Raw genomic sequence first — 10,860 nt, 5'->3', positions numbered from 1 at the left:
CCAGTAACCAATAATTAGCAAATTGGGTGTCTCAATTAAGTTTCTGGAAAAAAAAGACAAGTAAAAAAATTTGCATTTAACCTCTAGATAAATACATGAAGTTTTATCTTTATTATTGTTATTTTCTGCGTGATAAAAATGTTATCTGTCAGGCTAACCTGGGTATGCTTTTTTCTCATCACTGCTCTAATATGCAAATATCAGGGTTCAGTAAACAGCAACGGAGGACCCTATCCGACCTCCTCTGGCATTCCCTATGCTATGAGGCAATCGTCAGATAAATCTCCATCCTCTTTACCTTTTCTGACACCGACCATTCCTCCCACAGCACTCTATATCTATGCTGGGTTCAATAATCCATTGAAATGAAAACATAGCACTCACAGACAATTTGCACAATTAAGGGGGGTTGTTAGGCAAGTTAATAAGTTGCTACCACAAATTAGAATCCTCAGCCAACAGCCAAGTCTCTCTCTGGTTCTTAGTCTCTCAGTCACATGACCCCTTGACCTTTACCTCCGGCTGCCAGGAAGTCAGTCCGCCTGTCACTCTGTCTCACAATTCTATAGTCTTGGGCACAATAAGAAGAAGGTAGCCCATAGTCTCAGGGCTGCTCCTCTGAGACTCTGTGCCGTAGTCTACGATGTGTCCTCCTGGCAGCGTTCACCACTTTAGACAGAAATCTTCAATGTGCTCTTCCAAGGTCTTTCAGGTATCTCTCTGCTGCTGCACAAAGATGGCTCATCCTTCCAACCAGCGAGTGATAACTACTGGTTACAAACACTCTGCATAGTTCCACTCAATCATGTGGTTAGTTATAGAGACTTGAGTAGAAGAGCTCTATTAAAAAACTTTGCCACAAGGGTCCATGAGCAGTGATACTCCAGGAATTCATCAAAGAATGTCCTTGTCTTTGGTGTAGTTCTTCATTCTTGTACACCCCGCTGCAACATCCTATGCATTAAAACCCATCTAATATTCTCACTGACCTGTTTTCCTCTACATATTATTTCATACAGTTATTCCTTTATATGTACTTTACAAAACTTACAAAAGTCATATTTTACAATTTGTTTCTGAGAATTTTGTTTGTGTATACATTCTTAGTTCTTTCCAGAATTAAGAAGCTAATCCATTTGGACAAGAGTTATACTCTACTTATCTGAACCCCTGATGCTAAAACCCTACTAAAAATAGATGAACACTCTATAGAAAGGCTTCAGTGACTGTATTCCTGAATGATCTCTATGAATATGTGGGCGATAGCCTATGGAAATTTTCAGGTTTTCAAAACTTTCCATTTAAAAAGTACATCTTGAGATGAATTTATTTAGTTTTTATAATGTTTACTTCCTGCATATTATGTTATTCAATTAATGCAATATTATATTCTTCATGTAGTGCTCTTCCTATCTGACCTATTTTGGTTTCCTTTTTTGTTCTCACGACATTACATGGAGAAAAAAGTGTTGTGACTTAGATAAAATCTTAGCAATTCAGAGGCTTTCTTTTGTTCCCTGGAGACCACGGCCTCATGTGACCTGGAGCGCAAACAAAATGGAAAATGACACCAACTCATATTTCCCCCAAGTGCCTCTCTGGTATTGAGATGTTTTGAATTATTTATGATGTTTACTCGGAAGGAAAAAGACAGAGGGTTTCAGTTTTCATAATGAGTAGAACAAAGTGCAAAGATCAAATAAAGTCAAAGAAAAATTCAATAAATAATAAAAGAGTCATGCAAATTAGCATTTGTTTTTGGAATGCCTTGCATTGTAAAGCCATAGATCATATTTATAAAAGCTTTAAGAATGAATAAAATCCTTCTACTGCCTATGCATTACTTTCTTTCTTTCTTGTTTTCTTTTGGTTACAGAGATCCGTACCATAGAAGGTGCAGATTTCTTCTTTTCCAAGCTGTACTTTTGAACATAGTTTTGGAAACAGAGTCATATTCTCTACATCTATATATGCATATATGTGTATATATGTATATATATAACTTACTAAAGTTCATGTGTGTCCAGGTGTACATAGGACAGATAGGAAAAACAAAGTATAGACTAGGCCGAGGGCACAATAGGTGCACAACAGTCAGATGCCTAAGAAGGGAAAGACCAGCTAAAATTTTTCATCACTCTCTTATTATTCTTAAATTTTAGAGGAGGAATATATATGATCATCTAATGCCAATCTTCTTTCTATAATGTGCACACATGCCAGGAAAATGGATTCTCAATCATTGCTTGAATATTTCAAGGGACAAAGAGTTCATTACCTTCCAGTAGTGATACTGTTGGCCTACCATTTGGGAGAATGTAAAACTGCAAAATGTGACTGAAAGATTATAAAATCTTAACTAAAAATTATGGGAGGGGAGTTCTGGCATGCCATTACCTTTATGATATTAGTCATGATCATTAACCTATTCAGCCCCAGCTCATCAGATATAATTTAAATATATTGACTCTTAAAAGGCTAGATCTTTTAATTCAAAGAATATCATGTATACGTTCTACCTCAACAAAAACCAAATGTTGTAATAGATGAGAAAGCATAAATCCCCCTATAAATATTAAAATATAATAAACTATACATAGAATGTAACTACTATTTGATCAATAAACATAATACGATTCCCCACCCCCCAACAATTGCATAAAAACTAAGATATAATTCCACTATTAGAATTCCAAGGAAAATAGAGTAGACGAGAAGATATACTGAAATAACAAAGAAGCACTAGAAGAAAACTAGCCACAATAGGTTATTATACATGATTGTAAGGAAGAAGCAGTATTATAATTAATGATCACCACAAATGTAAATAAAATAGAATCAAAGTCCCGAGTAATCAGAGAAGAAAGGTAAACACAGAAACATATAAAGAAAAGTTGGATGAAAATAATGCATGTCATACCTAGGGTGGTTTATCTGGAGTACACATGGTTTGATATAATTGACATCCTTGAGATAGGTTGCAGTCATATCTCCACAAAAGATAAATATTTAATCACCAGGGAGGAAGGAGAGATAGGATTTAACTGATTCATAGCCTGAATGCTCTTTTTGAATTTCTGATGAAAAATTTGAGAGAAAAATTTAATGATGTGTTACACATTGGAAGGGAATACATGCAAGCTAGCCTGACGTCATCCCTTTAAACAGAAGCTCTTTTCCAATTTTGTCTCTGTGGGTTTCTAAGGTCATTCTTGGGACTTTCTTACCTTGAAAGACAATATCATTCTGGGCCCAGCTAAACTGGTTTGCCTGCAAATCAAGAAATCAGAGAGCTTTAGAAGTTGCATCTTCTCCATCTACCTGCAGAATAAACAGTGTTTTTGATGTCTGACTCTGTTGTTTCCAATTGTCACCGATAAGGCAAAAAGATTAGGTGTATGTAGCCTCTGCAAACCTCCAGAGTTCTACATGTGTTACATTTAATAACTCCAAACCCAAAGTCATCCTTCTCACAGAAAAAGTCATTTCTTATGCAGAAAAATTAACAGTGGCAATTATAAGTGCATAGTCAAAATATCAACTAGTTGGTTCCCACATTATTAGGAATAGTATTAGAGGTAGGTAGCCTTCTTTCATATGCTATCTCTACCATTTTAACTCATCAAGGTTCATATTTATTTTTTCCTTACTGAAAATATTGTCTAAGCTGTTAAAATACAAGCTAAATATTTTCCTATCAGTTCCAGCTGAACACCTTTCAGAAAACCTAGAATTGAGTAAGAGCTGTATGGTATGAGGATGGATGATTAAACAGACAAGAGATTTAGCAAGTTCATCTGAATCGCCGGTAGCTGTGATGGTGATTAGATGCCATTTAGTCAGTTCATACCCGTAGACACCCTATGCAACAAAACAAGACATTTACTGGTACTGTGTCTTCCTCACAACAATTGCTTTACTGGTGCCATTGAATAAGTCACTATATAAGCCTCTCTCTCTCTGAGAGTCTTTGCTGAATCCCTATTTTGCAATGCATATGTTCTTTTCAAAGAATAGTCCCTTTTAATATTTGCACAGTATATAAGATTAAGTCTCACCATCCTAGTTAATAAAGGGCAGTCTAGCTACACTTATACCAGGGTAGATACAGTTAGTCTTCTGACTATTAGGTTCCAAAAGTTGTTTTCAACTTACAGGACACCATGTAAAGTAGAATGAAACAGCACTGTCTGGCACCACCCTCACAACCAGCCTTATGTTTGAGCCCATTGTGTCCATTCATTTCGCCTAGGGCCTTCCGTGTCCTTCCACTTTAAAAAGCATGATACACTTCCCCAGGCTCCGGTCGGTCTCTCCTGCTAACATGACTAAAGTAAATAAGGCAATGCTGTACATCTTTGTTTCTGAGGAACATTCTGGCTATACTTCTTCCAAATGAGATTTATTTGTTCTTTTGATAGTACATTGTACTTTAGATATTTTTCATCAATGCCACAGTTCAAATGCACTGATTCTTAATCATCCTTCTTATCAGTGTCCAACTTGCACATACAAATAAGGTGACTATGGCAGTTTCATAGTCTCCTGTCAACTTGAGAAGGTGTAGCGTCTAGCATGTAAATCAGGTCACAGCTTGATGACCTCATTTTGGAGGCACCACAGAAATAAATAGCTCATTAGAAGCCAGATACAGACACACTCTCTGATACACATTCCTTCTGACAGGACACATGGAGCCAAGCTGATGGAGGCAGCTTGGAGCTGGAGCTGGAGCTGGAGGAGCCACGTGGAGACCCACAGCAGCTCAAAGATGTTTCCACTGCCAAGGAATCCACAAGACTTTCCTCCCACTGGCCTGTGCTCTTTGTGCATTTGGCATCATTGCATGTGTTGCGTGAGTCTGAAAGGAATTTATAGATTGGTCTTGAACATATGGGCTAATGTCAAATGTATGGACATGAGCTGGACTGGGCTGGAATGTTTTCTTACTATATAATTGCTCTTGTATATAAAGCTCTTTTTATATACATATGAAACTCCCTGGATTTGTTTCTCTAGTCTACCCAGACTAACGCATGATGGTACCTTGGGAGTGCAGTACTAGAGAAACAAATCATGAAGAAGGAGAGCAGATGTTCCTTTGACCTCTGCCTCATGGTAGTTTTCTTCTTTGGCTACCCAGAGGTCAGATATGCCCATGCAGTTTAGTGGGTTGTTTTCTGGGAAGAAGATGGGAAGTTAAAGTTTTGATTATTTTGTTTGATTGTTGTTTTTGGTTATTCCTGTGTGAAAAGGTGAAAACGAATGTGATTAATGTATATTTTGAGCGCAGGGGGCGAAATCACCCTTTAAATTTCTGAGATCATGTTGCTTAGTGAAAATGGCTGACAGAAGGTCAAAATGGCTGACAGAGGCCCCATCCTGGCTTGATGCAGTCAGAGGCCTAAAGCCATACATTTATCAATGAAATCGTTTAGGTAAGGATTAAGATAAGATAGATAAGGATTGAACTTGACTGCTTTAAGGACTGAGTTTAGGATGTGCTTCTACTTTGTTCATACTGATTTTTTCTGTTTATTATTGTTGATATAATGAATGATAGAAATGATTATTGGGAAGTACAAAAATAGAGCTTGTAAGCCTACTTCCCTTGAATCATTAAAATTTGATCTTTAAATGGGTTTAGGACACATCTGAAAAGAAGGCTCTGAATAACTAAGTCCCACCCAGTACTTTGAAGTACTCAGGACATTTGTATTTGAAGACACTTGTCTAAGGGGCTGTTAACAGATTAAAGGGAACAAAAAGGAACTCTTTGGAATTTGGACCTAGTGGTTTTTGTCAGAAGATAGAAAAATTCTGTAACCATGAAGAAAACTCCTCTCTAGGACTAAATGCTAAAGGAAACCATGGCAGCCTGAAATGCTTGCTAGGTGACCACCTGGATGCACTTGTTGAGTGGAAGTGGGTAAAAGCAGCAAGTAGAGAGATGGATGGAGCCTGGCCACTGACACCCATGGACCTGGTTTACAGGAGCTAGAGGAAAAGACGAGAGCCATTGACTCGTCTGAAGTTCTTGACCTAGCACAAGGGGTTTAGGGTTGTTGAGAACTTGTGATGGGGCCGGTGGTCTAAAGGAAAGGCATCCAATGGGCACCCTGGTGAGGCTAAGTGAGGCAGCCCATATGATGTTGACCAGAACCCGACCAGACGGAGAGAGATTTGAGCCAGTGAATTGATGCATATTGCTGCAGATTTTATGGATGGCCTGTCCTGATTTGACTTTGCTTGTGGATGCAAATTTCACAAGGTTCCCACTGGAATGAAGATTCTTCACATCAAAGAATATGATTTCTCTTCTTAGAGCACTGTGTTAATGTAAGTGGGCAGTATATAAATTAGATACCCAAAATTAGGTGGGGGGTGGGGATAGAGGCATGGTGTTGGCTCACAAACTTTGATAGGTGGGGGAATATATTCATAGGATTAATGTGTAGGTGTTAATTAACTGCAAATGTTAGGCATAGAATATTGTGTCATTCACTTATAGAATATTATTTTTAAATGAGGGTTGGCATATATTGAATTGTATGAATTTTAATTTTATCCTATTAGGCACAAATATGATTCTATTATTATTTGTTTGAAAATTATATATGGCTAAAGAGTTGTGTGGAAGTGTCAAATTGACAAAGGGTGGTCTGTGGTAGTTACTGTAATCTGTTTTAAGTTCGAGAGGATTAAGAGTAAAGGGGTGAGGTCACAGCTTGATGACCTCATTTTGGAGGCACCACAGAAATAAATAGCTCATTGAAAGTCAGATCCAGACACACTCTCTGCTACACATTCCTGTTGACAATACTCATGGAGTCAAGCTGATGGAGGCAGCTTGGAGTTGGAGCTGGAGAAGCCATGTGGAGACGCACACCAGCTCGAAGATGCTTCCACTGCCACTGGATCCACAAGACTTTCCACCTACTGGCCTGTGCTCTTCGTGCATTTGGCACCATTGCATGTGTTGCATGACTCTCAAGAGGAATGTATAGATTGGTATTGAACATCTGGGCTGATATCAAACATATGGGCATGAGCTGGAATGGGCTGGAATGTTTTCTTAATAGACAATTGCTCTTATATATAAAGTTCTTTTTACATACACAGGAAAGACTACCCGGATTTGTTCCTCTAGTCTACCAGGACTAACACAGTGACCAAAACACCATGGCTTGGGTGAGATGCACTTTACTCTTAAAGCAACCTCTTTGCTTTTCAATATTTTAAAGAGGTCTTGTGCAGTGTATAGGCCCAATGCAATGAATTATTTAGTAACTTGACTGTTCGGTCCAGAAGCCTTGATTACAGATCCAAGCATGACAGAATTATTGGCACCATTGATCTTTTCTCCATTTATCATGATGCTTCCTATTGCTCCAATTGTGAAGACATTGGTCTCCTGTGAGTTATCCAGATTCAAAGGTGCAATCTTTGATTTTTATCACGACATGGTTCAAGTTCTCCCTCTTACAGCAAGCAAGGTTGTGTCATTTGCCTACTGCAGGTTGTTAAAAAGCCTTCCTCCAATCTTGATGCCACACTCTTCTTTATAATCCAGCTCGTCTGATAATTCCCTCCAGAAAATAGTCTCTCGTGATTCATGCCCAAAGTACTTGAGAAAACAGCTTGCCATCTTCACTTCTAAGAACCATTCTGGCTGTAAATTCTTCAAGACTCTGTTATTTACACTTCTGACAGTCCCTTGTGTGTTAAGTATTCTTCGCCAACATCATAACCAATATGTCAATTCTTTTACTGTCTTCCTGATTCATTGTGTATTTTTCACATGCATATGAGGTGACTAAAAACAGAACCAAATGAAACTTTGGTTTGAAACAGATGAAGTTTAGGGCTCAAAGTGACAGCTCTGCTTCTTTACCCTCTATAAAAGTGCACGTGCCATTTTCCCAATGCAATATGTCCTTTGATTTCTCAACTGTGGTTTCCATGTGCATTGATTGTGGCTTCAAGTTAAAATAAAATACTTGACAACTTCAATCTTTTCTCCATTTCTCCTAGTGTTATCCATTGATCCAGCTGTGACAATTTTTATTATCTTGGTAGTGCGTTGCATATTACATTTACCAAAAGTTGCAGTCTCTGTCCATCATTAGTGAGTGCTTAAGACGCCCTGGCTTCAGCAAGGTCGTGTCATCATCATATTGCAGACTGTTATGGACCTTCCTCCAATCCTAACGCCGAATTGTTCTTCATCTAGTCCAACTTCTTGATAATTTGCTCAGCAAGTATTTTAAGTAAGTATGGGGAAAAGGTAAATCCTTGACATATACTTTTTCTGATTTCTAAACTTGTAACATCTTTCATTCTACTTGAAAAAAACTGTCTCGGGCTGTGTGCAGCTTTCAGTTGAGCAAAATGAACTGTTCTGAAATTCTCTTTCTTCTTGGTGTCATCCATGGTTCAACATGATGATGTTGTTGTTAGATGCCATCGAGTCGGGTCTGACTAATAGGAACCCCACGTAAAACAGAATGAAACACTGCCAGGTCCTGAGCCATCCATACAGTTATTTCTGTTCTCAATGTCGTTGTTTCAGCCCCTGTGTCAATCCATCCATTGAGGGCCTTCCTTTCCTAGCTGCCCCTCAACTTTACCAACCATGATGTCCTTCTCCAGGGACAAGAGTATCTCGACAAAGGTCCATAATATGGTAGACAAAGTCTCATCATCCTTGCCTCTAAGAAGTCTGAATATACTTCTTTCAAGACAGGTTTGTTCGTCCTTTTGGCAGTCCATGATACTTTCAATATGCTTCACAAGCACCATCACAAATGTGATGCAGTCAAATGGCTTTGCATAGTCAATACAAGCCAAGTAAAGCTTAGTGATATTCTTTGCTTTCAGTCAAGGTCTATTTGAAATCAACAATGATATACCATGATTAAATCATTCTTCTGACTCTCTCTTGAATTTCTGGCAGCCCCCTGCCAATATACTGCTGCGATCCTATGTGAATTGTTTCAGCAAAATTTTACTTGCATGTGAAATGAATGATACAGTTTGATAATTACCCTTTCTGTCTTTCACCTTTCTTTGGAATGAGCAAAAATATGGATTTTTTTATGCGTTACTTGCACAGGTTACTCCATTCCAAATTTCTTGGAATATACTAGTATGTGCTTCAACAGGTTATTGAAAGGTTTTGATTGATAATCCACCATTTACTAAAGATTTACTTTGCGTTAATGTATTCGGTGCAGCTAGAACTTCCTTCATTATCATCACTTCTTGATCCTATTCTCCCTCTTGATATGGCTGAATGCCAATTAATTAAAGTTGATCTAAGGACTCTGTGTATTTCTTCCCTCTTGTTTTTAATGCTTCCTGAATCACTTAACCTTTTCCCATAGATTCCTTCAATATTGAAACTTGAAGCTCACAGTTTTTATTCAGTTCTTTCAGCTTGAATTACTGAAGATGTTTTTCCCTTTGGATTTTATAACTTAAGGTGTTTGCATAGTTCATTATCATGCTTTCCTTTGATTTCTTGTGTTGCTTTTTGTCATTTTCTGTTCAAAATCATAATGAAATTTATTCTTGTGTATCCCATCTAGTGAGAGGCCCACATACTTATTCATTTTGTGTACTGAATAAATAATCCAAGAAGCTGGAGTATATGAAGACGAACAAGATATCCTTAAAACACAATATTTTCAATCAACTCACATGTACGTGAGCATTGTTTGCTGTGGTTAAGTGCCATGGAGGTGGTTCCAACCGACAGTGACCCTGTGAACATCAGCATGAAATACCCCCCCCTCCAACACCTTCTTTACCAATTTTCCTATGCTTGGTCCCGCTTTTTCACTGTGTCAGTCAAACTCACCAAGGGATTTCCTCGTTTCACTTTTTCTAAATATGACGTCTTTCTCTGGTGACTGGTCTGACATGTCCCAGTTATATGAGGTGAAGACTCACCATCCTTGCCTCTAAGGAGTGATCTTGTTATAATCCTTCCAAGACACATTTTATTTTTATTTATTTATTTATTTATTTTTCCCAAGACACATTTTAAAAATATGTAATGCAATGGCTAAGGGAGACCAAAGAAGAATTGCCGCATTTGAATTACGGTGTTGGAGAAGAATATTGAGCTTACTGGACTTCAGAAGGACACACGGATCTGTCTTGGATGAACTGCAGCAAGAATTCTACTTAGAAGTTATAATGGAGAGACTTCATCTCGTGTATTTGGGACAAGTCACCAGGAGAAATCGGTTCCTGGGAAGGGACTCCATGCTTGGTAAATGAGGTCGGTGAAAAAGAGGAGGACTCTCAACAAGATCAACGGAAACAAAGGCCACAGCAATGGGCTCAAACATAGCAACAATATGAGAAGGAAGTAGGATGGAGAGAGACTCAATTCTGTTGTACGTAGGGTGGCTATGAGTCAGAATCTACTAGATGGAATTTAACTGAATCTAGCTGAACTAGAACAGTACAATTATCTGAAATTCCCATTTATATTTCAATTTATGGTTACATGCATATAGGTGAAGAAATTATTGTAATTATAATTCCAGTTCAAGAGACATGTGTTTATTCCAAGCAAAATGCCTTTAAACATGGTTCTAAATTATTGTTTTTGTGGTTATCCATTTATCTTAGTCTTGTTAGAGTGCCTTAAAACATTTAAGGAAACAAACCAAAAAAAGTGCAAAAACCAAAGCCAAAAAGTGGTTTTGAGGGATTCTGCTAGGCCAGTTACTTTCAAGGCAGAGAGTTCTGCTCAAAAGTTTCCAAAACCTGCTTTTTGGGAATCCAGAAGAGTAATTTTGATATTGTTGAAAGATATGGATTAATCATGGACACTTATTAAGAAGA

Source organism: Echinops telfairi, unplaced genomic scaffold, assembly GCF_000313985.2.
Source record: "Echinops telfairi isolate 266 unplaced genomic scaffold, ASM31398v2 ScPeMD7_7468;HRSCAF=8506_2, whole genome shotgun sequence".
Classification (NCBI taxonomy): Eukaryota; Metazoa; Chordata; class Mammalia; order Afrosoricida; family Tenrecidae; genus Echinops; species Echinops telfairi.
This window is presented reverse-complemented; position numbering follows the sequence as displayed.